Source organism: Amblyomma maculatum, chromosome 10 (genome assembly GCF_055883805.1).
Source record: "Amblyomma maculatum isolate TAMU_Amacu chromosome 10, ASM5588380v1, whole genome shotgun sequence".
Classification (NCBI taxonomy): domain Eukaryota; kingdom Metazoa; phylum Arthropoda; class Arachnida; order Ixodida; family Ixodidae; genus Amblyomma; species Amblyomma maculatum.
Genome location: NC_139353.1, coordinates 13,287,442 through 13,302,455, shown reverse-complemented (window position 1 = coordinate 13,302,455; position 15,014 = coordinate 13,287,442). Strand labels below are relative to the sequence as shown.

At 46.8% G+C, this 15,014-nt stretch overlaps 1 pseudogene across 1 annotated transcript in view; it reads left to right on the top strand.

Moving 5' to 3' along the window:
* LOC146175636 (homeobox protein Meis1-like) overlaps positions 1-15,014 on the top strand; it is a 326,682-nt pseudogene that overhangs the window by 43,677 nt on the left and 267,991 nt on the right. The window contains exons 3-4 of the transcript XR_014701149.1: positions 10,686-10,827; positions 14,439-14,489. The product of XR_014701149.1 is annotated as a homeobox protein Meis1-like (transcript). The remainder of the gene's footprint in view (positions 1-10,685; positions 10,828-14,438; positions 14,490-15,014) is intronic.

Below are 15,014 nucleotides of genomic sequence, written 5' to 3'. Positions count from 1 at the left end.
TGGTAGCCGTACTAGACTGATATGCTGCAGGCAAGCTGTTTTATGGGATCATTTCGATTAACTTGTCGTTGTTGTATATTCTCGTGTGTATGAGTTCACGGCGTCACTGCATGACCGTGCAAACTTTACTCTGGTAAAAGGAAGAAATTAATAAGTTCCTCTAGTTAACTAATTACGTTGTCAATAACTAGCTGGTGATCAAATTCTCATCTACAACGCCTTCAGCAATATGGCCGTGAACCTGTCTATAACACATAGCGCCGACTGGTGCTAATCGCGCGCCCTTCCCTCCGTTCAGCTATCAGTGCATCCCCCACGCACGCAGCGTACCGCGGGTCGGTGATGGCGGCGCTATATGGCAGTGGCCGGTGGCTGTACTTTTTGTTCGACGTGTTGTGACCGCGATGCATCGACGCACGCGTGCCGTTCCGGACGCGTCTGGGACTCTTTCTCTCCTCCCTTTGTCCTCCCCATACGCTGGGCCACCTCACGTACGCTTTATCGATTTCAATTAGTTGACGCGTTGCTCGCTGCCTCATGGTTCGTCTGCGGCGATACTAATTGGAGCCGGCGGCGCCGTTTGTCGGTCAGCTGCGTCTGCGGCGGTGTCCGCTGGCCGGGCTGGGACCGTCCATCTTCTGCGTATTGTGAACAGACCAGCACTGCGGCGGGAAGGTGTTGAGGTTTGGAGCAGCGACTGTCCTTGTACAGGGTGGTAATGGCTAGCTGACGATGTTCTTGCTGGATGAATAACGACTCCTAGCTATAACGTTCTTCTAGTCTTGTCGCTCGAACAGCAAACAGGAAATCAGTTTTTATTTTGCTTCATGTGTGTAAGCAGTGTCTGGCCTCACAAGTTTTGCTGTGATCGTCGAGAGCGATCACAGCGACGACGATCGAGGTAATGCATTATTTCAAAATGCAGTATGCAAACGAATACTTTTTTCACTTTGGGATTAAGAACATTGGCACTTCATTTTTTTTTTTCTGCGATAGCGATGCTGAAACCTTCCCAAATGCAAGTTGTTGTACTGTTTCTATTTCACAAATCAGTGAAGTACCATCTTTTTTTCAGAAATTGGTTTACTAACGACGACTGACGAATTGGAGAGTAATTGTCCTTAACGCTAGATGAACCTTCTCCTGCATGAATGTGTAAGTAAATGGTTCGAGGAAAGTCATTTCGTTTTGTGCTTGCCAGATAAAGTGAGTGTTTTCGTGAGGTCAGAACTTCAAAACATTTGGCCGTCGTATCAATCTATGGCCCGAACAGCGCCTGGAATTGCCACAGTCGGTTCAGGAAGTCCTTTCAGATTGCGCGTCGCGGCGAATAGCAGTCCACATTATGGTGGCGGCTCGTATCCACGATTAAACGCGCGTTCAGGCGAATGCGGGCCGCTTTGAGGAAACATTGAGCGCCGCTTTGTGGAACTGCACCCCTCTCCCCGTGTATGCATGGCTGCCCCTGAGCGCCGCCCCGTGGTTATCACATATCGACGTGGTGGTGAAAACAAGGGCTGGATAGGTCAGCAGGTGTGCTCGATTTGCAAGTCTCACTGAGATTTCACGTGAAAAGAGCGTATAGGGATTTGAATTAAGCTATAACATCCAGTCTTGCACAACTTGATGGCCTTACAAGCTGACGAGTGTTGCTGTTTTTCTACCAGTCCCATTTTAAACGTATGTAATCGTGGTTGTACGCTGGACGCTTATATATATGCTGTGTGGCGTCTAAAGGTCAACAGTGTTCGTGGACACACTTGAAGGCGCTCCACTATTCACTCCCCTCAAAGGGAAAGGCGCAGTATCTGTCACACTTGCTCTGTGGACACCTGAACCGCGCCGTAAGGGAAGGGATGAGGGTGGGAATGAAAGTGGAAAGAGAGAAAGGGGAGCCGTAGTGGAGGGCTACGGAGTAATTTCGACCACCTGGGGATCTTTAACGTGCGCTCACATCGCACAGCACACGGACGCCACTTCGTTTCGCCTTATACATTTTTTGTGTGTGTGTGTGATGCTAACGTCTAGAGCGCTTACCAGTGAATTTAAATGTGCTTACAAACCCATACTAACTACTGGGTGCTAACTACTGGTCAAGACACTTCACATCCTTAAGGGAGATGAAAATAATAGTGGTTCTTTTCCGCGATCGTGCAGCCGCCGGGTCGTCGGCTTTTGGACGCGGTCAGAAACGACCCGAACAATTGCTCGCGTTTTGCAACGCTATATTACATGGTATACACCCGTCAGCTCCGCGAGTGCAGCGTTTTTACCTCGTTTTTACTTTCGAGCCTTTCCGGCGTGTGCGCTCAACGCAACGTTTTAGCAACGCGCCCTCCGTTTTTTCTTTCTTTCTTTTTTTTTTTTCCTCGTCTTTCCTTTCCGTTTCCATTCCCTGTCAACACGCATGTAGGCCCATTTGTTAGCGTTTTGATAACAGCTTGTCGCGTTCTATAGCTGTCAGGCGCAGGCATAGCCGCTTTTATGCCGCTTGTTCGTGCCGTAATTATCGTGAGTGGAACACCACATTTGAATTTGAGTCCGTTTGAGTTTTTTGAGTGGTATATGCCACATGTGTATCGATACAAGAGTCAAGAGTCGGTCATGCGCCACTTCATGAACAGTTTTATTGAACAGCATGAAGTCATATGTGTTCGGCTTATTTGTCCTTACGATAAATGAAACTGGTTTGGTTTGCTTTATGAGGTTTAACGTCACAAGGTGTCTCACGCTATGAGAGACGCCGTAGTGGAGGGCTCCAGAAATTTCTACCACCTGGAAAACAAAACTGAACAAATGGGCCATGATATTATATATATATATATATATATATATATATATATATATATATATATATATATATATATATATATCCAGGCGGCGGCGTGTACTCCGAAAATAGTGGTTGTCTCTATATATCTCTAATACGTTGTATATTACCGCTATATGTATTCTACACTTCGTAACCTCCCTCCAGGACTCAACCAGGGAATATTAATGATCAGCGTCGAGATAAAATAATAATGGTGTTTGTCATGTTCTTCTGATGCAAAAAATAGACAGCTGCGTGCATCTGAAGAAACGCAATGGACAAGTAATGTAGTACAAGTAAAATGTATTCACAGCATTGAACTGCACATTTTCCTTTGCCAGTCCGCTGCATGCGGAGTGTGCGCGGGTTTTCTATACTATTAGGCAGAGTTGTTCTAGAAACTTAAAAAAAAAAAAAGACCTTTGTCACATGGTTTTTGCGTCAGAAAAAAATTTACCCCTGAAAAAAAAAAAAAAAAGAACAGGCTAGGAGACGGGCATTATACTCACACAGTACCCGAAATAATAAAACCTGGGCCGCGTGTTTTCGCCCACCAAGCAGCTCCACGTATATGCGGCATCTGTAAGCGCACCGGTTCGTCTGGCAACGCGAGGTCATGGGAGTCATAACGCCTGAGGCAAGAGACGAACGTCCTTTCCAACCGTTCTGTTTTCATTACTCATTTACTTATAACGCATCCCCCCCCCCCCCCTCTCCCCCTTACTGCTCGTCAGCCAGGCAGCACCTGTCCTGTATGTACACCGTGTGTCTTACATGCGGTGCCGAAGCAACGAACTGGCCTCCGCAGAGCAAGTCTCACGCGCCGTGTACGCGCGGTGGCTGCTGCGGCTCGTCGGGCGCAATAACGACTCCAACGACGACGCCGTCCCTTTTTTAACAGCTTCCTCCCGCGCGGCTCCTCAAAGGACGCTCCGCTCACGGCCTGGGCCAGCTAGTGGGGACGTGGTGGTGCAGCCAGAGTTCTGTGCTTGCATGAGCAGCAGTTAGCGGCGAAAAAACAAAACAAAACAAGAAACAACTCAAAACTATGCAGCAACAACAAAATGGCGAACCGAGTGATGCTAAGAGCGGCACTCTTTGGAAGAAGACTCTTAGCGGCTATTATTGGTGTGGTAACGTGGGCGTTTGTTGAAAGACTCGCTTCATACCCGCTCTCATGTCGACTGGGAGCTTTGCTCTGTCGAACCTTATTTGTTGGGTTACGACGCGGCTCTTTTAGCACTTATGCAGATTCAAGCCTAGGTGATATAGGCGACCAGAGACGGGAAGTGGATAGAAAAAGAGAAGTAAATTTTTCAGCGGGGGAATTTAGCGCCTACGCCTAAGTGATCCCCTGAAAAGGTTGATCTGAAATGAAGAAAAAAAAAAAAAACTGATTTCTTTTTTTTCTTTTTTTCCTCCTGTGCTTCAATATGTAGGCGAAATTCTTGCGTCAGGCCAGACAAGTTTCCACCGCCATGGGGAGGCGTTGTCAGCGTTGTCGTGACATTTGTCTGTAGAAACGCAGTGTAACGCAACTTCGCCAAGTTTAATGTGTAAATGTATCATTGTATCATTGTATGTGTAGCGCATCATTGCTAAGCACGTGCAAATCAGAATAAGCTCGGTGGCATAACGTGCGGATATTGCTGCGCAAGCGCTCACCTGAGTCTCTTCAGCAGGTATAGTTACAGGTACCGGCAGCGCCGGAGTGAGAGCGAATCTCAACGGCCGTTAGCAAATCTTTTCCAGCTTACGAAGGCAAAAACTTTTATTGAAGTTAGGCAGAAACATTCTAAAGCTATCGATGTTTACTTTAATCTTTGTAAACATGCTGTGCGGAGCCGAGCTGCGCGCTGTGCTATTCGCATTTCTTTTCACTGCTCTTGCGCCTGCATAGTCAGGAAACGTGTCTTGTCGTCCGTTGTTCCTTGGCCGAATCTGCAGCATCTTTCTGTTATCACGAGAGTGCATCAGTTCATGAATGTACCCCATGAAAGTATTTTGCGAAATTACCCCAGTATCACTTCTTATTAGCGAGATTCCATGCGAAGGTAAGGGGTCGCGGAAATTCGAACGCATGCGTGATTCAGATCACCATGAGTGTATACCTATATACGACGCACGGAAGTTTTCCAGAGCCACGTTCCGCGAGGAGCAATGAAGCTCGCACAATTTGGAAGAACTTTTTTTGTTGTGTATTAATTAAGGTGAAGTGTTACAGAAAAGGAAAGGAACTGGCGTAAAGTAGATTAAACAAGCAAAACACAGGACTGCCCACTCTTCTATACCTCACAACATCGACTCGTTCGCGCTTCACAAGGACGAACATTTTGTACCCCCCCCCCCACCCCACACACACACACACACACCTCTTGTTGGCAAGAGCTGGCTGCCCAATCGGCCGAGCCACCTGTCCTTCAGACCATGCTGTATGTAGCCTCGTGTGCGGTGGAGGCGATGACACCGTGTCATCGTCACCGCCTGCTGCCCGTGGCGTGTGCTGCCGCCGCCGCTGACGTCAACTGTGCAGCCGGGAACAAAGGCGGCGGTGGGCCGCACACGCGGGCAGCCGAGGTAGAACAAACCGGCCGGCAAGGCGTCTGCCGACGAGGTGAATATAGGTGTGCTTGCTTCTAACGCAGAATAAAAAACAGAGACAAAACAATGAAAATCCGAAGCGCATCCACAAAAGTTGGAGGAACGGAAGAACAAAAAAAAAAAAAAAAAAAGAAAAGGAGGCCATCGTTCGAAAGTGCACCTGCAGGCTCTGTATCCCCCCTCCCTCCTCCTCCTCCTCCTCCTCCTTTTTTCTTTTCTTGCATCTCTTGCGCTTACTGGAGAGCCAAAAAAGATAATATTGCAAATATTGCAAATATATGCGCATTTTTTTGAGTCGGCAACTGCGCGCAGACAGTGGAGCGTGTGTGTGGGGGTCTTGTTTTTCGTTTGTGCGCGTGTGTGTTTTTGTTGCGAAGCCGTTTGCCGGCTTTGAGTTGTGGCTGGTAAGAGCAGGAGGAGAAGCTGAGCTGGATGGGGTGTACAGGGACGTGTTATGCGGTGTCTCGTGTACGGCGTGTTTATATACGCGTAAGGTGTGAACTGGGCCGTAATAGTCGGCTCCTCCTGGAAATTCCTGCGTGTGTGTTTGTGTCGAGAAACGCGGTTACCATATCCAGCCGTGATTCAGCATTAACCCGCTCTCCTGGCCGGTGGCAAACGTTGTGTGCTCGAACGCGTGCGAGAAGCAAAAAGCTTTGTGACGCCTAAGTGGACTTTAGAGTTCATGCGATACCACGATTGGCGTATGGATATTGTACATTATTACTAAGTGATGGTTCGAATTAATTGCCAGTAGTAGTCTTCATTAGCACTGTCAGTTAGTATAACTAAGCACCAGAGCTAAGTATGAGCGCTGCTTAGTAGATCTGCTTAGCAGTGCTAGTTAGGGGGCTTAGTTATAACTGAACATTTTAATCACGAATGCACTACTCTTAATGTTGTACTGAGGCTGGAATACCTGCAAACCTTTAGTGTATTCAGCCTGCATCCTTTTCTTGAGTTGCTCGCACTTTGTGTTTTTGCATTGCTATTGCATTGTCGCGGCATTGCCCCTCCCTGTTGTTAGTCTTGGATTTCGGTTTCAATAAATGAAGATATAAATATGTAAAGGAATAAATACTTTGCCGTAGTCAATCGAAGTCTGCAGAAAGTTTAGCTGAAAGAAAGTGATTTGTTTTCGGGACCTAATTTCCAAATGCGACTCAGGCTATGAGGGACGCCGCAGTGCAGGGCTCCAGGTAACTTTCACCACCTGGAGTTAACGTGCACTGACATCCACTCCAACTTCACTAAAACGCAGCCGCCGCAACTGGGCCCTGAGCCCGGGTCCCGCCCACTGCCTCATTCGAGTAACTTGTAGACCGGGGGCCGTCTTATTGGCTTTCCTCAGTAGGGCATCTGTCTGTTCAATGTCTCTCTGGGTGAGGATGTGATAAGGCTGGCTTCAGTTCAGTTCAGTTCAGTCGTTCAGTCGTGTCCGACTCTTCGTGACCCTATGGACCATGTCAAGCCACGCTTTCCGGTCTCTCACTATCTTCCTAACATCACATAACTTCATCTGCAGCGCCTCGAGGATGCCATCTAACCATCGCGTTCGCTGCCTACCCCTTCTCCGGCGACCCTCAACCTTTCCCAACATCAAATCTTTCTCCAGCGACTTCTCTCTTCTCATCAGATGACCAAAGTAGCTGAGTTTTAACTTTAGAATTTGGCCATCCAATGAGCAGTCAGGGCTTACCAGAGCTCAAAACTGGCGTATAAAGTTTCTTTCTATATGTCTCCTGCTCCTGATGGTCACACGGGTGATCACTCTCTGGTGATTTGATCAAGGGTTTCGGCAGGGCATTTGCGCGTTATCGGCTTCGATGGATCGGCTTCGCTTGTCAAACCTGCGGCGAGAGTCTGGATGACTTCGGATTTCTCAGGGCAGATTGCATTTTAACGCAGACTCCATGACGTATTGCCTAATGAAGCTCGATTCACCTGGGATAAGTCAGTCTTGACTCCCAGGGACCTTGGGTTGATCGTCTCAAGGTGATGTCGTCCGCGTAGAATGCTTTATTCGTATTACGTATGGTGTCGGGCCGGGCTAGGAAACCCAACCGATGCAACGTTGAACAATAGAGACGATGTCACCAATCCTTGCGGGTAGAGGTGGGGCTTTATTGGGGCATCAAGATTTTGCCTGTGCACAACTGACTTCGATCATGCATGGTCTTCCTTTCCTGGGGGAAGACTTTCGCACAGTCGTAATTCCATCTTCCACTTTTTCTGGCACTCAAGCGCGCTACTGTAGTTTCGCGGCTGATGTCGGAATCTTCCTTGAGGTCGACCGCCAGAGTTATATTCTCGAGACGTTGGGGGACGGACCGCTTCTTTGAGCTCCAGTAAGACGCCCTGCGTTGAAAGGTGAGGGCGAAACCCGAATACCATGTGGAGTAGGACGTCCTTTCACTTTACAGCCCTTTTCCTAAACGAAAGAAATGTTCACAGTCCTGAAGAACGCGTCATATATAAATTTAAACATTATCTGTAATGCACTTTCTATGGAATGCTTTTTTACGTGCATAAAAGGTGTAGAAAACCTAGATAGTGGTCCTATAGGACGTAAGCTTCCGAGCACTGCTCAATGAGTGCTCATGAGGCGGAACTTTTTTCCCACCTGCAACTCCCTTACGAGAGGAAGTTTTTATTTCCTCCTTGCATATATACTTCCCGTGGACACGTTGCGTACTTCCAGTGAAATTCCTCCAGATAAGTGCAGAAATCACAAAATTATGATAAAAGTCTCTGCACGTTGTATCCGCTGCTAAAGAGACATGGGGCTTCTCGCCCACGCCAGGTTTTGTCTCGTTCTTCCAGCCGCGAAGCATCATATAAGCACTGTCCTTTGTACAGGTTTACTTTTGTTTCTGTCTTTCCTCATTTACTTCTTTTTTATCGTTCCTTCGACATTTTTTTTTTTAAGCTTTCTTTCTTGCCCTTTCTTCTTCCCTTACTTCATTGTTCAGTTCTTTCCGCGCCTTTTCCACCCCCGCGAATTGCCTCCGCGAAAAGGCTGACGTCGTACTAGCGCCTGCGTGCGAGTATTCAAATTGGTGCTCGAGACAGACGTCCCGCATGCCCGGGCAGGACGTAATGGTATGCATACTGCAGTGGGGAGGGCAGCGCATTCTTCATCGGACCGACGCCGCCGCCTTTGCCGCGCCTGATCCATTGTCTGGCGCGTGCAGCGCCGGCGCGCGCGGATATGGAAATGAGGGGGCGCGCACGCTCGCGCTACGAGCAGCTCTCCAAAGCGTGTCCGATTCGGCGAGCTTTCGGAGGTGACAAGTGCGGTCCAGCGCGCCCAAGAGCACCACGGCGCGATTGTTATCGCGTACTGTATATTGCAAATGCAGTGAACGCGTGAGCGAAGGCCTTTGTTTGGCTCGGAGTCTTTTCTTCCCTGTAAAATGGCGTCGTGAAACAAAAAAAGAAAACATCGCTGACAGCAAATGAAATTCGAACGGTAATATACGCTTAGCGTTACTATGCGCCACGTGGCTGTAGGAGTATGTTATTGTATGTTTAAAGAAATGCGAAAATGGCGCGTAACGCCCGATCAAGAACGCCGAGCAGCCGCTGAATCACGCAGTACATCAGAGTGCCGCTTTCCCCTCCTTTCTTTCCCTCTCCCTGTCCGCCGTCCTCCACTGTTAGCCCCTCCCCTCTCTGCACAGCAGCTATGAGAAGCTTCAGCCGCAGAACCTAACCTCATAATTTTTTTTTCCGAAGTGAGACTGCCACCTGCCGTTGTATCTGCTGTCTCGTCAGTGTCACGGGTCTCGTGATGTCGCAACACTCAGTCCACCAATCAGCGCTCGGTCATGTCATGTGACCCTCTGAAGTCATAACAGCAACTGTGAGGCTGAGCCGGGGGAGTAAAGGTGGGGGGGGGGGGGGGGGGGGGGGTAAAAGAACAATTCTATTGTAACCTCCTTGGGCTAGGAGGCTGCGACACGTGAGGACACCTGGCTCCACCGGGTGTAGTCACTGCAACGACTTTCGCAATGCAAGATTTTCACATCTTGGAATGGTTTCTTAAAACCATTTTGGATGCGAAAAAACGGAAGTCTCAAGCTATGGCATCGGGCTCGGGACAAGTGTATCCCATAGAATGTGGCCGGTACCATCTTTCTCGCTGCATAGTTTCGTTTTAGCGGATTTTTTTTTGTGTACGCTAGCGTTACTGCAGCGGTGGGACTGCGTACGCACCCGGTTTTAAATACACGCCGTGCATAATAAGCACGTAGCTCATCATTTGGGAAATTTTCTTTCTGACAATCAAGCTGACTACAGAGTCCTTGTGGCATGTTTCAAACGCCTTTCAATTTGTTGCCACTTTTGTGGACGAATTAAAGCACGGCAAAAATACCCGTCTGGAGCTCTAGCTAGCCTCCAAAGCTAGAGATTCGGATCAGTCAGGTGTTGTTGGTGGTGCGCTTGGAAGAAAGTATCGCCGCCGAACCACTGCACTCTTTGTCACTCGAATGCGGCCGTATTTGTTAGTCTGTCGTAAGCTACCTCGTTTGTGTTTAGCCAGTGATGCAACCCAATATTGGAGTGTGTTGACTATTCACTGGCCTTATGTATGGCCGGAAATTGTCAATACAGTACCGATATTGGGGCCATCATTTCTGCATGATCTTGAAGGCTTCGTGCCTTTTCATGGTCAATAGAGAATTTGGAAACATACTAATTGAGGGATTTATTTTCAGTGCATTAGTTGCTTGCATCATGGATAGATTAGCCCTCCCCCATATGTGTAGTTATTTCTCGCATCAAATAAAAAAAATAGTTTACAATTATTATTATTATTATTATTATTCATTTACTCATGATACTTTTTTAAGGAGACGATATTTGGGAGTAGGGGCGCAGCGTTTTATTCTCCAAAAGTCGTAATTAAAATCTGAATTTGTTAGATCTAAAAGGCAAAATAATGCTACGGCTCCTTTTTACTTTCTGCTAGAGGCAAAACTTTGCTATGAAATTCGCCCCTTTTTTCCCCCCTATATAAGCTGGAAATTCTGCGGCAAAACATGACATTGCTATTGCGAATCTGAATTTATTCTGCTGCAGAAGTTACTAGTAAACGCCTCTACTCAGTTCTTCCACATGTCGGTATTCCTGAATGCTGTTATGATGTCGAGCTTGCAAACTCCTGCAGTTGAGCATCCTGTCGCATGCGCCATTGCAGTGCTCCATGTCATTTGCGGAGGTGACGTAATCGACACGGCGTACTTTTTTTTTTCTGGCCACTCTGCAGACACCCACTGTTTCCCCTTCTGGCGCTGATCTTCGAAAAGTGCGAGCTGGCCACGTGCACTCCCCGAGAGCCGGGAATAGCCGGCGGGGACGTCTGTTCCTCCGAATCCTTCAACGAGGACATCGCTGTGTTCGCCAAGCAGGTATGCCGACCGCTTCCTTGCGCCGTCGCTAAGCTTGGCAGCCCTGTCGCGCTGATTGCTTTTGTTCAGAGCGCCGGACTGCAAGATTCAGCTGCCCCGGATAAAAAAAAAGAAAAAAAAAAAAGCCTTGCATTTAGCTTACGGAGCACGCTGGGAATAGTTGAGCCTTGTACAGGGTTGTCCACTTCTAGTTGTAACACGGTCACTGTTTTCGAAGCAGCATAGCGTCCAACGCAGACGCATATTGAAGCAACGCAATATAAGCCAGCATAGTCAGCACAAAACATTGGCCCAATGTTGGTACTGTGATGATAACGTACGCCACAACGTAACACCAGTGCATTTCCAGTACAGTATCAATTATGGGTCGATGGTTTGTGCTGCCTGGGAGGGGGACCCGGAGGTGGTGCTTCGAATGACATGTCGCTTAGCTTTTATTGCATGGGCGGGCCGGACGCGATGGCTCTTTGAACGCAGGGACCGTGTTAAAGCTAGAGGTGGACAGTCCTCTATATATCTTGAATCCTTCAGCCTTTTTATATTTATATCGATGTCACTTTAAAACGCAGAAGGTCCCGACAAGCTAAAATATTGGAGAATACTGTCATTAGGTCATTTTAATTCATTGTGTTGTTTTTTTGTGCTTCTATGTGATAACGGTCTTGTGCATCTTGTTTCTCCACTGCAGTGTTAGCTTCTAAATTATCTCCACATTCACGCCGTTTGCTATTAATGCCCAAGCACATTGCCCGATTTCTTCTGTTTTCCTGGCTGTGCATGTTGCTCAACTGTTGTCATCTGCCGTCATTGTTTTGCAATTGTGCTGTCAATATAGTTTTTCGGCCCAAGCAAATAGGAAAAATGTAAAGAAGGCGCCGAAAGATGTAGTTTTGACGGCTTTTGTTTAGCTTGCTTGTAAGTGCCGTTCATTCTTGCTATAGTCATCGCTACTGTTATTGGAATTGTTATCGTGCCTCGTGCTATGCTGTACGTTTGCTTGCATGTCTTCACAACGTTGCATCACTCTCCATTTCTCTCTTTCTCTCTCTCTCTCCACTTTCTGTCCCTCCGTTTTTTTTTCTTTCTCCTTCTGCATTGCAGATAATGACCGAATATCCTCAATACACTTCAAATGAGGAGTTAGACTCTCTTGTAAGTACCATTTTTATTGGCCATGCTCTTAACCATGATCCCTTCCCTTCCCCCGTGTTTCCCCTTCCCACCATACACAACCCAACCTTCCCCAACTCACTTGTCTGTCACGACCACCTCTGCCTGTCTTAACTGCTTTCTCATCTCGCCAAAATTTTTTTTTTTTTTGCGATCCTTGCCGCTGCTATTTGTTCTCCTTACCACTATCAACTCCTGCAAAATTCTGTACGAACACAACAATCGCTAATTTTGCTTGCAACCAATCGTTGTCCTCACCTTCTCCTTTTGCTGCTGTTTCGTGCCTAACTCTTTGCTTTGAAACAAACGTATTTCGCTGCGACTCTCCTGGCACTTCGCCATTTCTTTACCTCTTCCCATTTTCCGCGCTGTTTGTCCCCACTGCTTCTTTACCTTCTCCTAAAATATTTCCCCTTTCCCCAATAACCATGTCTGGTCGCCCCATCTTCCTTCCCCAATGCATATTTTACTTCCACTTACTCCTGTTTTTGTTTCACCTTATTTCCTCTTTCTGTTTCTTGCGTCTCTCCTGCCCTTTCCCTCTTACGGTCTCTTCCCCCCTCCCACAACTCCCTCCCCACAACAACCCGCCCCCGCCCCTTTGTTTTTTGTTCGTCTTTCAGACTAGGCAAGACAAACAATATTACCTTCCCAACCCTGAGTTAGACAGTCTCGTAAGTATCTCCTGAAGACCTGCCCTTTACTCCTTCCCGTCCCGTCCCAAATTGACCTATGCATTACCTTCGACAACTGCCTGCTATTTTAAATCTGCTTAGATCTCGCTGTGAGAGCAATGAAAAAATTGTTTATCGCGCAGGCCAGTGAACTGTTTTTAGAAAAGTTCCGCGTCGAGAGTTAGTTTATTACAAATGCATCCACTCATTCCAGCTTGTGCGACACTTCAGACTAAGCTCAGAACTTTTCTCGTTTCTGTTGCTGTTGTGTCTGGAAACGTTAAAAAAAAAAAAAGAAAAAGGAAAAAGAAAATGCGTGCATCAGGGGAGGTTGTTTCAGGGAAATCTTATGAAAGGAATAGACGAAAACATTCGTAGCGTAAGAGTAAAAGATAACTGATTATGTAAACTGTGCTTTGTTATTTACACCGGCCCGACCGGCATTGTTCCTACGCATAACATTTTGATTTCATAATTTATAATTCTGATCGTTTCGTGAAGCCAAGCCGCCGTTATAATGCTTCCATGTTGTCACGACTTTCGATTGCTCCTGATTTGGCCTTTACACGTAATGACTAGTTTATAACAAGGCAATAAAAATTGAGGTCTTATTTGAAGAGTCGCCCACAGATCAAAAGCTTCGACAGGCGCTTGTTCTGTTGCGTGGAGGACGCTTTGCACATAATTGCTGGAATAAACCATGCACACTTAGTCAATTAGTCCGTGGCATCTTGGCATGAAGGACGCTGAGTCAAGAGTGTTGAGTTAAACGTTCTTAGTCATTAAGCGAGTGTTAACCAGTAGGGCGTTTCGCCAGAAAAAAAAAAAAAAAAAAAAAGCAGCATAATTCAGCCTGCAGTTAGCATTTGGGAAATTCCGCTTACAGTCGCATGGCTTCGGAGTGTCGTTGCAATGGTCATGGTGTGCTACGGCGAGCATACGTTATGTAATGCTCGCGCTACCAGTGGACAGAATCAACCTAAACCCTTCTCTCACGAAACCCAGGGTTTCTTTCGTAATGAAATATCAAAATATTCGCCCTGAATTCGCATGAGCGGCGTGCTTACTGGCGCGACGCAATCGCGTTGCGTTCATGCTTCATCGCTCTTCGTCATTGGCGGCGATCACCAATAGCGGTGTTCGTTTCGCTTATCGTCGATGGCAATCATATGCACAATCCGTTTTGATTGCCCGTCACACGCGTTCTACGAGTGTTGTGAAACTTGTTTTCGCTTCGACCCAAGTTATAACTTACAACCAGGCACGTTTAAGCTCTGCAGTGCCAGCTTAAGTCTGGCATACCTGAAGGATACGCCCTTCTTGAAGAAGTGTAAAATGTATAAAGTTAGAGGTAATGTATCTGATGCAAACTCGTCACTGTAACGATCTCAAATATTGTCTCGGTGCCCAGGCTTGTCCGCTTGTAGACGCATGCCCACGTTATAGGCGAAACGGGTCTTTATGCTACATTTTTCTTTTCGGACGTTTAGCGATACATTCGTTTCGCACTTGGTCATTTGGCAAAGTCTGGATGTAAAGTGCGCTGTTTCGACTCTGCCGTAACTATCAATTCTGCTGTTACAAAATCATTTTTATCTACAGCGTACGTCTATCCGCCGACGCTAAATCCTTATGGCTCGCTGCTTTCTGTGTGTCACCACACTATTGTAGATATTTTTATTTATGTTTGTATATATACTGCCCCAGCTGACCGACTTTTCTGATCTTTATTTTTTTTTTTTTCCTCCCTTAATCGATTCCAAACAGATGGTGCAAGCCATACAAGTCCTCAGGTTTCACCTTCTAGAGCTCGAAAAGGTGAGTCGCACATTTTTACCGACTGATTTACCACGTATTTTGCTGTTGCTGCTGAGCAGGGTTACTTTGTAGCCTCTCAAGGCGTGTGTTAGTTTGGTAGGCTACATTCACACCACGTGGCATTTTTTATTTTTATTTTCAAAATTTCTGGATTTTTCTTTCCCCAAAAGGCAGAGTTGGACCTGTAACCTTGGGGATAACAGTCAAACGTCATAGACTCAGAGCTATAGCGGCGCGCACGCCCAAAAGTTCTCCATGATTGCCTTACCGGCTCTTATACCTCTGTCACACGAGCAGATTTAATGTCATTCGAATCGAATGTCATTCGATGCGTCGAATGTCATTCGGTTTCTTTCGGTGCTACACGGTAAAATATAATGTCATTCGCTAATGGTAGCAATTACGATCAGCTACAAAAATGCTGCACTTAAGGAGCATCAGTGCTCATAAAAGGCGTTTGAAATCACTGTGTAACGTTTTAAAGCTGATCAAAACATTTCTGTACGATAATTCAAGCGAAAAACA